Below are 13,709 nucleotides of genomic sequence, written 5' to 3' on the forward strand. Positions count from 1 at the left end.
AATAAATAAAAGTGATATATGTATATATTTCTGTCAAAAGTGTTTTACATATACATATATACATATACATATATATATGTATATATATTTCTGTCAGTAGCAATTTAGTTGTTTTTTTTAAATTAATTTGCACCGTTTAACTTTGGATGAAGAAATGTAGATTTCATTGTAAAATTGTTATAGAAAGATTCTGGAGCATTTTTTGTTCATTTATTTTTGATAAATAGTCACTTGAAGCATAAAAACATTAGTAAAGATCTACAAGATTTCTTCAAAGTACCTATTAATTTTGTTTAATTTTTGTATCATTTATATATATATATGTGTGTATATATATATACATATATATATATATATATATATGTATATATATATATATATATAAATGCCTTTACTGACTGTAAAAGAAGTTATGTGAAGATAAATATTAATCCAAGCAATAATGGAAATAACTCTCAATTGATATAATTATCATTCAATATTATATTTGGCAGATTAATATTATAGAAAATTTATGGTAAATATGCTTGACATCTTTTTTACATTCTGCATCTTTCTTTAAATATGTTACAGTTAGGTAGTTAATTTTCTATGGTAAAAGGGGAGATGTAAAATTGCATTTGATGATTGTAAATTAAAACACTACTCTTTTTTTCATTTGAAATATTTTCTGAAATGAAGATATTCGCATTTTTGTTTTTCAAATCAAATTTATTTTCAAATATACTGAACAACTGGATCATATTATTATACAATAAGATGTTTTAAAAACACAGATAATTCACCTGTGTGTTATTGATAACAGGGTTTAAATGACTGCACTTTCCTTTTACACTAAAAGCACCATTGTGTATCAACTGTAAAGAATGTGAGTTTTTTCCCATTACAATCATGGTGAATTGTTTGCAAATATTACTTTTGTTCATAAAAACTAGTTGTATATTGTGTGTATAAAGAATTTTACTAGTTTTTTAAAATATATACTGAACTGGATCTTGGATAACATCCATAAGAACACAATCAAAAACAGACAAAAAAATTCTACGTATGGACCACAATGCTTACTGGCATTAGAAAAATTAAAGGTAACTACTTTGGGTTACCCATGTCCATTTATTTCTGTAACATAAAATCCAACTAAGATGGTTTTTCACTTCTACTGTAAATGTTGTAGAAATGTTTCTGAAATTAATCATGATAAGTTTGGATCATTTCAACATTTAAAACACATAGTTAAATAAGTTGTACTTGCTTATTTTTTTCTCCAAAACCATATATTTTTTATATCAATCAATCTGTTTTGAGGAGGGTATGCCCAGGTGTTGTAGTTCCTTATATTTTTATGTGATTTTTAAATGTGTGTGTTGAAGAGATCAAGATTCAAATTTCAACAAGGTTACTTGCTAGTTTTATGAGTGTATTTCAGAATTCATTGCTCTCACTTATAAAATTTGAGTAATAATAATTTTTCATTATTTTTAAAGAATAGTTGAAAGTATTTACTAAAATGGAATGGACTTCTAATAATAAATGTTACATTTAACATAGCAATTGTTATCCTCCCCAAGTGTGAAATATCATGTTTTTTTGCCATTTAATAAATTATAATTAAATCTAAAAATAAAGGTTTTATATGTACTGGCCCCAAATTTTGCTTTTTAACCGTTAAGTATTCCTAAGCAATTATAATAAATTCTTCATCTTAGTGTACATCAGTTTTCAGATAATTACTTCATAGTTTCATGTGACAAAAACATTTATTCTAAATGTGTCAAATGTATAGAAAGTATTTAACCACAAACAATTTTTCACATGTTGGAATCACGTTTTCACTGTTAATGCTCAAATTCTTGATCAAAGTATTATCACTTTTCTATAATCTTGGTAAATATATGACATTTTTAATTGGTGACTATAAGGCCAAAAAAAGTAAAGGAAATTTTCTTATTGAATTCAATATGGAAAGTAATAAAGTATATACATATAGTATAACTTGATTGTGCATTTTCTGAAACCTATGAACCAAACTCAATTGAAGATTGACACATTGACTATGCAATCCATATCAAAGAGTGCTTTTGAGCAGTTCTAGTACAGGGCATTTTTAAAGCAGCAAATTGATCAAAGTAGTTATTTTCTCTGGATTCTAACACAAAGCAACATCAAATAACTTTGCTTTACTGGTTTGGTTTTATTGCATGCTTTGAACTAGAAGTATAAAACTCTCAATAAGTCTTTGTGTCCAAAAGTAAAATTATAACTCTTTCCTCTAGATTACCCTGAAAACACTCATGAATAGATGAAGATGGCTTAGACAAAAGTATTTTTCTTGCTTTTTTATTTAGAGGCATTTTTGTAATCTTGAATTTGTATGGATCTAGCCAGATAATCAAAACATATTCGGTCTCAGTGCATGAATAGGCTGTAATTGATGTTTATTCAAACAATGTGATTTTCACATAAAATAAACTTAACTGCTCTTTGGCTTTATAGTCCATTTCAGTAAAAAGCCCAACCATAAATAGCATGCAAAAGCATTAAAAAATATATAGAAATATCCCAGAAATCCTCTGTATTTTTCATTTGATTTTTATATGAGTATATGTGTTCTGTGGGCTTCAATTTTTCCTTGTGGAAAGTGTTAACAGTGTAAGTTATCTGATTTAAGAAATAGTATGAAAAGGCTGTTACTGAAATTGCATTATGAACTTTCAACCATTTTAAATAGTTAAATTAGTATTTATACTTGTATCATTTCATTAGTAATATTATTGTGCTATAAATTTTACTTTATGACTAAAAATTTTAACTTTTTATTGATAAGTCATAATTGTGTATGTTTATGAAAAACACTATGATATTTTCATTTATCTATACATTGTACAAAATTCAATCAAGTTAAGTAAAATACTCATCACTTCATCAACTGATTCATGGTAAGAAGGCAAAATTGTATTCTTTTAGCAATTTTGAAATATAATTATTCTTAATTGACACCACTATACAGTGTGATCCATCACCAAGCTATTCCTCAGTACAACCGAAATCTCTACCCTCTAAACAGCTTCCTGTCGCTTCCTCCCACTCATGCTGTGGAAACCTTTCCACTCTCCGTTTCTTCATGTTAAATGAGATCCAACAGCTTTTACCTTACTATGTTGGTCAACTTCATTTAACATAATGCCCAGCAGCTTTATTCAGAATCTCACAAATCACAAAATCTCCCTCTTTTCTGAGGTCGAGTCTGTCAAGTATATTTGTCTCTTTTTCTTTATCTACGTATGTCTTCAGTTTGCCTCCTTGTCTTGGTATTGTAGTCAATGCTGAGATAAATGTGAGAGTTCAGATATCTCTTCGAAATAACAATTTCTAGTCATTTTAAAATACACTCACATGTGGCTTTTAGAGATCATGTTATGATTCTAGTTTTAGAGATAATATATTATCTCTAACATTCTAGATGGAAGAATCTCCATCCTACTTGGTAAAATGGTTATAATAACTTTTATTCCCATCTGTATGCAAGGTTTTCATTTTCTCCATATCTTTAAGAATATTTACCTTTTAGCCTTTTGGTGAAAGTCTTTTTAATAAATATGAGGCAATATCTCATTATGATTTTAATTTAAATTTTCCTGAATCCTTCTGCCTCATGCCCCCTAAGTCATGGTGATTCTAGGTGTTTGCCACTAAGAGTGAGTCCCACTACCATTTATTGGAATATACCATCCATACACATTGTGCATTCTTAGAGTATATTTGTCAAAAATAAGCATTTTTTTTCATATCCAGTTGACAGTTTTCATTGCTTCTTTTGAGAAGTGTCTGCTTATATCATTTTTCCCCTTTTTAATCAGATTATCTGTTTTCTTACCATATTTTGGATATCAGCCTCTTCTCAGATATATGGTTTACAGATATTTTTCTCTAAATCCACAGTTTGGTCCTTCACACTGTTCAATGTTTCCTAGGCTTCTCAGAAGATTTTCAATTTATGAAATTACATTTGTCTATTTTTGTTTTTGTTGCCTGTGCTCTAGGAAGCCACTCAAAGAAAGTATTGACTAGACCAGTGTCATGGGAAGTTTTCCCTATGCTTTCTTACAATAGGTTTATAGTTTCAAGTTGCACATTTAAGTCTTTTATCATTTTGAGGTGATTTTTGCAAGTGACATGAGGTAAGGTGCAATTTCATCTTTTGTAGGTATTGTTTTATGGAAGCACTATTTTTTCTTAGAATTACTTCCTGTTCCTATTTGAGCCTCTTCTTGTTCCCCATCTTTAACATCAATCTCCATAGTATTATAAATGTTCTCCTGCCCTCAGTCATCAAGATTGAACCCCAGGACACTCTACCACTAAGGTACACCTCCAGTCCTTTCCTTTAGTGATTTTCAGATAGGATCTTGCTAAATTTCCAAGGCTGTCCTTGAATTCACAATCCTCCTGCCTCAGCCTTCCTAAGTCATGGTGATTATAGGTGTTTGCCACTAAGGGTGAGTCCCACTACCATTTATTGGAATATACCATCCAAACACATTGTGCATTCTTAGAGTATATTTGTCAAAAATAAGTTTGCAGACTTATATCTGGAATTACTATCCTGTTTTGCAGGTTGATATATTGGTTTTCAGGCCAGTGTTGTGTAGCTTTTATTTTAGTAACTTTATATTTTGATATTAGGGAGTGTGATGTTCCGGCTTTGTCCTCTGACCCACAATTGGTTTGACACTTCAAGACCTTTTTTGTTTCAGTACAAATTTTAGAATGGATTTTTCTATTTCTGTGAAAAATGACATGGCAATTTTAAGAACTGCACTGAACCTGTAGTTCACTTTGGGTGGTGTATGGACTTGTAAACAATTTATTTATTTTTGGTACCAGATATGGAACCCAGGTGTGCTTAAACACTGAGCCATGTCCCAAACAATTTCTTACCTATTTTTTTTTTGTTTATTTGTTTTTAAATTTTGAGTCAGGGTCTCACTAAATCGCTTAGACCTTACTAAGTTGTGGAGACTGGCTTCAAACCTGCAATCCTTCTGCCTCAGCTTCCACTGTGCCAGGATTCTTAATTGCTTTTTTTTTTTTTTTTTTTAGGAGAGGTTTTTCGTTACATAAATACTAATAAATCATGTACGTTAATTTTGTAAGTATCAACTTTACTAAATTTGTTTATTAGCCTCCAAAGGATTTGGAGGAAAAATTTTTAGAGTTTTCTATACATAAGATCAAATTTCCATCAAAGAGAGACAATTTCACTACTTCCATTCTTTTGTGAATCCTTCTTTTTTTTTTTAATTGCCTAATTGTGCTGGTTTGAACTTCAACTGTTACATAAAGTAGAAATGTCAAGAATGAGCATGTGTCTTATTTCAGATCTTAGAGAAAATGCTTTCAACTTTTATCATTGATCATCATCTAAGCTGTAGGCTTCTTACATATGACATATATTAAGTTTGATTCCCTTTTAAAAATTCAAAATTACTTATTTGAAATTATTTTTCATGAATTGATGGTAGATTCTATTAAAAATTTTTTCTTCATTTACAGAAATAAAAGATTAGAGCAGAAAATAGTAGAGACTAGAAAAACATTAGAAAAATAAGCAAAACTAAAACTTTGTTATTGAAAAGATAAACAAAATTCACAAGACTTTACATAGTCCAAAAAGGATAAAAAGAGGGGCTGGGGTAGTGGCTCAGAGGTAGAGTGCTTGCCTAATGTCTGAGTCCCTGGGCTTGATCCTCAGCACCACATAAAAATAAATAAAGTAAAAGTATTGTGTCCACCTACAACTAATATATATATATATATATATATATATATATATATATATATATATATATATATATATATATATATATATATATATATATATATTTAAAGAAAACTGAAACAAAATCAGAGTGAAAGAGGACTAATTGATAAATCTCAAACTCAAGGATTGTAGAGACTTCACCAACAAATAGGATACCCTATAATAAATGGATGAATTTCTAGAAACCCACACCTTACCAAAACTGTGTAAGAAATAAAATACATGCACAGACCAATAATGAGGAATAAGATTGAATAGATAATAAAGTTTCCTATCAAAGAAAATCCCAGGACTTCTGGTTTTTCAATGCTGAATTCTAACAAACATTTAGAAACTAATATTGATGCATTTCAAATTCTTCCAACAAATTGAAAAGGAGAGCACATGTCACAACTCATTTTATTTGTCGGCATTATTGTGATATCAAAGCTAGACAAGGACACTAGAAGAAAAGAAAACCAAAGGCTGTTTTCCATAATGATCACAGATGCAAAAATCCTCTACAAAATACTAGCAAACTGAAATTGGCACAATAAAACAGATAATTTATCATGATTTACCAGGATTTATCCCAGTATGCAAGGATCATACAATTAAGAAAGAATTGAAATAGACACATTGGATTCAGTATCATCATTCTCCATAACAATTTTTAAGTGTTGGGATAACAATTGGCAATTAAATTTGCTTCTTTATGTAGCATATTTTTTTAATAGCCTGAATTCCCTTTTCTTTTTCTTTTTTTTTTTTTTTTGGTTGTAGGAATAACATCAGGAGAGAAATTATTGGTTGAATTCTAGGTGATCAGCACTTGGAGGATGGATGATTTAAAAAATAAGAAAATGTATATCCATTTTCTTTCTTAATTCTCAACTATACATATTTATAGAACTTATCAGACAAAAAAGAGCAGTACAAAAAAATTTTGCTGAATGGGCATTGAGTTAGGAGGATCAAGAGCTTGTCCTCAAGCCAAACATAATGGCAAGAATGTTAATGTTTTCTAGAATATATGCTTATCCATCTTGAACCCCTAAAAATTCTCCTTCAAATTTATTTATGTTTTTCTAAGAAAAATTCAATATAGATTATGAGTATTTAATATTATCATTTACATAATACTCTTTTGGTAGAAAAATTAGCCGCCTTTTATTTCATGGTAAACCTGATAATTGATCATGTTAAATACCATGATCACAATCTCTTAGGAAGTCAGTAGTAATTTAAGAAAATGAGTTAGTAAGAATATGAGGTGGGTTTCTCTTTTTCATGGCATCTTGTGGGTGATCAGTATCTCCAAGATGAAGCTCTTCCCAGCTACTGCTGGTGAGAAACTCATTGAAGTGGAAAATGAACTCAAACTTTGTACTTTTTAATCACAGAAGTTGCTGCTGATGCTCTGAGTGAAGGATGGAAGTGCTATGTGGTCTGAATCAATGGTGGAAACGACAAACAAGGTTTCCCCATGAAGCAGGGTGTCTTGAACCATGGCCCGGTTGGCCTGCTCTTGAGTAAGGGATATTCCTGTTATAGACACAGGTGAACTGGAGAGAGAAAGTGCATACTGTTTAAGGATGCATTAGGGATGCCAATCTGAGCGTTCTCAACTTGGTTAATGTTAAAAAAGGAGACAAGGATATTCCCGGACTTATGGATACTACTGTAACCTATAGACTGAGACTCAAAAGAGCTAGTAGAATCCGCAAACGTTTCAATCTCTCTAAGGAAAATTATGTCCACCAATAAGTTTTTGGAAAACCCTTAAACATGAAAGAAAAAAAAAACAGGACAAAACACTAAAGATTCAGCATCTCGCTAGGGCACGTGTCCTGCAAACACAAGCACTCTGAAGAAACAACATTCTAAGAAGAATATGAAGAGGCTGTGGGTTTTGCCAAACTGTTCGCCAAGAAAATGAAAGAAGCCAAAGAAAAATGTCAGGAACAGATTGCCAAGAGACACAGGCTGTCCTCTTGAGAGCTTCTACTTCTGAGTCCAGCCTAAAGTGGGAATTGTTTAAGAGTAACAAATAAATAAGACCAGGCCTTCAAAAAAAAAAAAGATATGAGTTGCTTTTCCACTTGATAATCCATATCACTTAATGACACTGACCAAGGTCCTGTATCTCTCAATGAACTTCATTATGAAATGGATTGAATCCCCTTGTGTTATTCACTTACAGAAAATTGACTTCACGTTTTATTTATTTATTTATTTATTTTTTGCATGTATAATCTTTATTTGTGGTTCTGGTAACCCTCAAATGACTAAAATGTTTGACCAATAAAATATCCACTTATTAATATAGCTTTGTTTGTTAAAATACTAAAAATAACATGTTTGTTCAAACTACATAATTTACTTATTAAGCCCATGATCATAGAGAATATTTGATTATTTACAAATCTTTCTGTTTTGTTCAATTTTATTTTTGTTATTATTTTGCTGTTGCAACATCTAAGTACTTACGGATACACATCCAAAATAATATTCCTTAATAAATATGGTATACATAGAACCTGTGTTTTTGTTTTTACTAGGTTCCAACGTGATTGAACAAGTCATACCCACCCAGCAGTTTATGTGTTGTCATCCTGCATAACCCTGTCAACACTTGGACTTCCATTGCTGTAACATGTAGCTCATTGGCATTTCTGTTTTCAGTTCTCATTATATGAGATCAAATATCTGTCCACATGTCTATTAGCCTATCATGCTGTTCTGTTTTGAAAATGGTTATTCATTTCTCTTGTCCATAAATATATTACATGTTCATTTTTTTCTCATTGATTTGTGGTTCTTTATATATTTTGCATATTAATACTTTGGGGGCTTTATATTTATGGTATCAGAGATGAAACCCAGGGCATTTAACCTCTGAGCCACATCCCCAGCCCTTTTTATTTATGTACTTATTTTATTTCAAGACAGGGTCCCCCTAGGTTGCTTACAGCCGCACTAACTTTCTGAGGCTGGCTTCAAACCTGCATTCCTTCTTGCTTCAGCCTCTTGAGCCTCTGGGATTATAGGCATGAGCCACAAGGTCTGGTGTGGGATTTTTGTGCAAATATTTTTATTGCAAATATTGCTTCCCTTTTTTGACTTATTTATGAATTGTATTCTATATATATATATATATATATATATATATGTATGTGTGTATATGTATTGCTATATATAATATATATATATATATATATTTTTTAATTAGAGTGTAGCAGAGTTCTTTTAACATTTTCCTTTATAATTTCATTTGTTGCTTCTTACTTAAAAAAATTCTAACCTACTACTATTGACCTAGTTTTGATTTCCTCATTTAAATTTTAAATGAGTTTTGTAACTAATATGAGATTGGAATAATATTTAATATTTTTAATGTATAGATAACCAACTTTTTAAAATCTTCTATCCGTAATCTTTGATTTTCCAATGTACATGCAATAACAGTTCTGGCATCATGATGCTTCCATAAATGTCTACATCTGTTTCTTTTCTTCTTCTTCTTTTTTTATGAAGGAGTGTATTTGTTTATTCCTATGTGAATACTGTATTTTGAAATTTTTTATAACTTTGCTGACTTGACATCTTAACATATATACAGCCTTTTGTCTACCAATGCAAATGTGTTGGCTTAAACTGAAATTTGTTCTTCCACCTTAAATTTTAGAATCAGCTAATTAAGTTTCTTGTAAAAATCTGTTAATGGAATTAGATTGAAAGTGTTGATCAAGTTATATATTCACTGTTGATTTCCTTATGCTTTTACTTTTCCTGTGTATAACATGTCTCTCTGTTCTGTATATTTACATGTATCTATTCTCCATCTCTTTACCATCAAGTACACATTCAAGGGACCTCATTCTTCCAAAGTAATGCCTGGCCAAATTGCCATCCACAGCAATTGGTCAGATAATCACGCTGGATATAATCTCAAAATGTGTCCAGAGTCAGCCTCTTCCCTCTCCCTTTGCTGCTAACATCAATTCCATCTAAACTGGATTGTTGCAAGTAGAGCTTCAAATGATTTTTGCCCTTCCATTCATGCTTCTGTACACTTTTAAAAAAATAATTTAGATCATTCCTCTTCGTTGTCCTAAATATTCTAACTGCCTCTCTTTTTACCCAGACTAAAGCTTGAAGTTGTTCAGTATAAGACATTTTTTTATTCTGACATAGTAGTGTATTTGTTTATTTCTATGCCAATACCACATTTTTATTTTTGTTTAAATTAAAAATCCTCAACCATAACACTATTTTACCACTCTCATCTGTTGTATAGTGTTTGTCCCTTTGCTCAGTGTGTCCTCCCAACCTGGCCTCCTTGCATTTCCCACCTCCACACCCAGGACCTTTGCATGTGCTTTTCTCCCTGCTGGGCTGTTCTTACTCTTGCACCTGCCAATTCTTGCCATTGTCTCACCTCATCATGGATGTATCATGGCTTCATAAAATCCCCATAAATATTCTTTTTCTTGCCACTAATCTCTTTCCCACAGTACCTATTATTATTATTTCAAATACTCTATGTTCCATTGATTTGTTTTATTGAATACAATGTAAAATCTCTAAAGAAGGCTTAAGGTTTTTTTGTCTGACATTCTCCTGTTCTCTCGTCAACCTCAACACAATTGTAAGCATACAGTCTAAAGTCTAGAAATGTTAACTGGATGAATAAACTTGCAAGCATAAAAAATAAGTACATAAATGCATGGATATTCTGAATATTTGGAAGTTCTAAGAAATATGATCTGTTATAAATACTCAACCATTGAGCAAAGATAGTCATGAGGTGTGGGATGCCATATATTATGAGATTATACCTAGAAATTCAAAAGAAATTCTAGAAATAACCACAATTTTTACAGTTCCCTAATTTTGGCATATTTAATTGCTTAACCAATTTCTCAATGAGAGACGTTAGAGTTAAAAACAGAACTAAATGGTTTACTGTTAGAAAACATGTTTGAGAAAAAAATTAATAATGTTATATACTTGAGTCAAAAGAATTTTTTCTAGTATCAAGAATATACAGGTTAGGGCTGGGGTTGTGGCTCAGAGGTAGGGCACTCACCTAGCACATGCTAGGTACTGGGTTCAAGCCTCAGCACTACATAAAATAAATAAATAAAATAAAGGTATTGTGTCCAACTACAACTAAAGAATAAATATTAAAAAGAAAAAGAATATGCAGGTTAGAAAAAAAATGTAGCTTTCAGAACACTGTTCTGAAAAAAAAGCCAATCTCACCTTTGCTATGCCATGATGAATTATTTACATCAAACAAAAAACTGAACATTGAGCTAGTCAAAAACTGGAATTTTACACTAAAATCTCATATTGCTTAAAAGGTCTCAAGTTTGAAAAAAAGTATAAATATTGCATAAACTGTTAAAATGTTCTAATTTATAAATGCAGAAGTCATATTACTGGCACAGGTAATTTTTCTAAGTTATGTGATTTGTCCACTGCTCTGCTGGTTTACTGGTGATAGTTGGGGATGATTTTACCCCAAGGAGAGGTGGATTATAGAGAGGTGCGTGTGTCGGCTCCTTCCACTAGTGCAGCAAGGAAAGGCCAGGCATGCTACTACTATATATTCTCCAAAGCACAGGCAGCCTTGCATGACACAGAATCATCTGGCCCACATTTCAGTCGTTTTGTGGTTAGGAAGATGTGGTCTAGTTGTCTAAATCAATAATATTTTTCTTTATAGATGTTTCACTTGTGTTAAAAAAAATCTCACAAAAATAGGTTGGAATTGAAATTTTGTAATCACATTTCTTACAAAGAAAATTTCCATTTCAAAAACCAGGACAGAATCCTGAAAAGTTTAGGTGTTTAATAAGATACTCTTAAATGTAAAAAAAAATTGCATTTGTAGTCAAGATAAGTAAATTATTTTATGATAGACAACAAAATAGCTTCAGAATTAATAATATATGCTTTTTAAAATTAACATTAAAAATGACATAAGGACCAAAACAGTGAATAACAGGAGCAGCTGCCATAAGTCATTAGCATCATAATTTTCATGCATTAATCTTACATGACATTTTTCAACTTCTAACCCCTTAGAATACTTATGTCATAATGAATTTAACCTTTTACACATGCTTCTACTGTGCAACATGGTTTTGTCTCATAAATTGTTCAGCTATTTTAAAGCCCAGTCAGGAAATTTTCAGCCCTTCATTGCCAACAGCAAAAAAGAACTATATCTGAAATTTAGCAAGAGCATCCTGAAAGTTTACAGCTGTTAATGTTTTATTAATAATTAGTAGGCACTAACATATATCACTCTATGTCATCTTCTATAATAATGATGATTTATTAATTAAAAGAATAGAGATGTTTCAGATATCTCCTGTAAATGTGGAAAACTGACTTTTGTCTCATGAAGTTATTCATGATGACTATAAAGTGTTTGCAAAGAGTAATTATTTTAAAAAATGTTACATAGTCTGTCCATCTAATCATGAGATGCCCAGACTGAGCCGATCAAGGCCTAATTGGTCCCACATTGAAAAAGTGATTGTGACTAAACAGGATGACTCAGCCTAACATGGGAGATTAGATTACCCTCTAGAGGTTAAGGTCCTCCTATTCTAAAATGGTAGACAGGAAGGCGTCTGGGTGAATAATTTAGTCTTATAATGAGCAAAATTGGCTCTACTTTCCAAAAAAAGACTGAATCACAGTGAATGAGTGATTTTGTCTGTTTCCTTGTATGTTTTTCTGAAGGGTTCTATCTAAAGTAAAACAAACAAACAAACAAACAAGAAAATCAATTTTGAAGGAATGATAACACTCATTTAAAGGGCAGCAACACTCTCAGCCCCACTGCAAGAATAGGTGATTACCCTTGAGAGTGCTTTCCTAGTGCTATAATTTTCCTATGAAATTCATTTGAATGCACCATTATTTCAAGTGTTCCATCATGTGTCTCTTTAAAAACAGAACACAAACCAATAACGCTTTAATTTAATGAATGATTTCTTACTTTTGGGAGGTCCTTGTTCTGGGTAGAAAGACATGAGTGGTATTTGTCTTCACCTATAAATTGTAGAAGTCTGATCAGACAGAAGAAAGGAGTACATTAAATTTAATGTAAAGAAAGGCATATAAATATTGACATGAAGTAAGGCATATAAATATTGACATGTATGGATGTACTTCATGAAGGCATACTGTATGGCTGGAGAATATTAGAACTAGAGTTGATGAAGTAAGAGATTTTACTTGAACCATATTTCAAATGATGGTTGATTTGGGGTAATAATAGGAGGAAAACGTGCCTGCCTATGAATTTCAAAAACAGAAAATAAATTTAATGTACAGTGAGTTGATAAATACTACTGAAATGAGTGCTAAAATGAGTGTTATTTTGTTAGGTATTAGTTATTAAATCATAAATATTTAGAAAACAATAGTTTTTTAGGACTATTAAAATTTATTATGTTATAAGGGTACTTACTTTCATAATCACATAGGTAAATGATTATTTTTTTGAAATTTATGAAATGAGATGTAGAGATGAGTGGACTAGATGATGTTTTTATTCTATCTTAGAATATTCAGAAATATACACAAGATCGTGCATGAAAATAAAATCTACTTGGAAGCACTAACTTTGTTCTTTAGAAGTTTCATAAAGAAAGAGGGAAAGCTATACCAGGGAATTTTTGCTAAATGGAACATTAAAAAGATTGTTCTGAATAGTGCACAAATACACATTCACTTTTTTTTTTTTACTTCTGACTTTTCTAAATATGAGAAACTGTGATTTTATAATTATGTTGCCATAGGAGGAGTCAACAGGCAGTGTACTTTAAACTAAAGCACCTGGAGTTTGTTGTTTTGGTTTTTCCATTACCTTTAACATTTATGT

At 31.1% G+C, this 13,709-nt stretch overlaps 1 pseudogene; it reads left to right on the forward strand.

Annotated features, from left to right (window-relative positions):
* Positions 1 to 7,122: 7,122 nt before the first annotated feature.
* LOC124103079 (small ribosomal subunit protein eS6-like) lies at positions 7,123 to 7,854 on the forward strand (annotated as a pseudogene).
* The last annotated feature ends 5,855 nt before the right edge of the window (positions 7,855 to 13,709 follow it).

The sequence above is a fragment of the Marmota monax genome, unplaced genomic scaffold (assembly GCF_021218885.2).
Source record: "Marmota monax isolate L192 unplaced genomic scaffold, Marmota_monax_Labrador192_F-V1.1 WCK01_AAM20220418_F8-fsc00039, whole genome shotgun sequence".
In the NCBI taxonomy this organism is placed as follows: Eukaryota; Metazoa; Chordata; class Mammalia; order Rodentia; family Sciuridae; genus Marmota; species Marmota monax.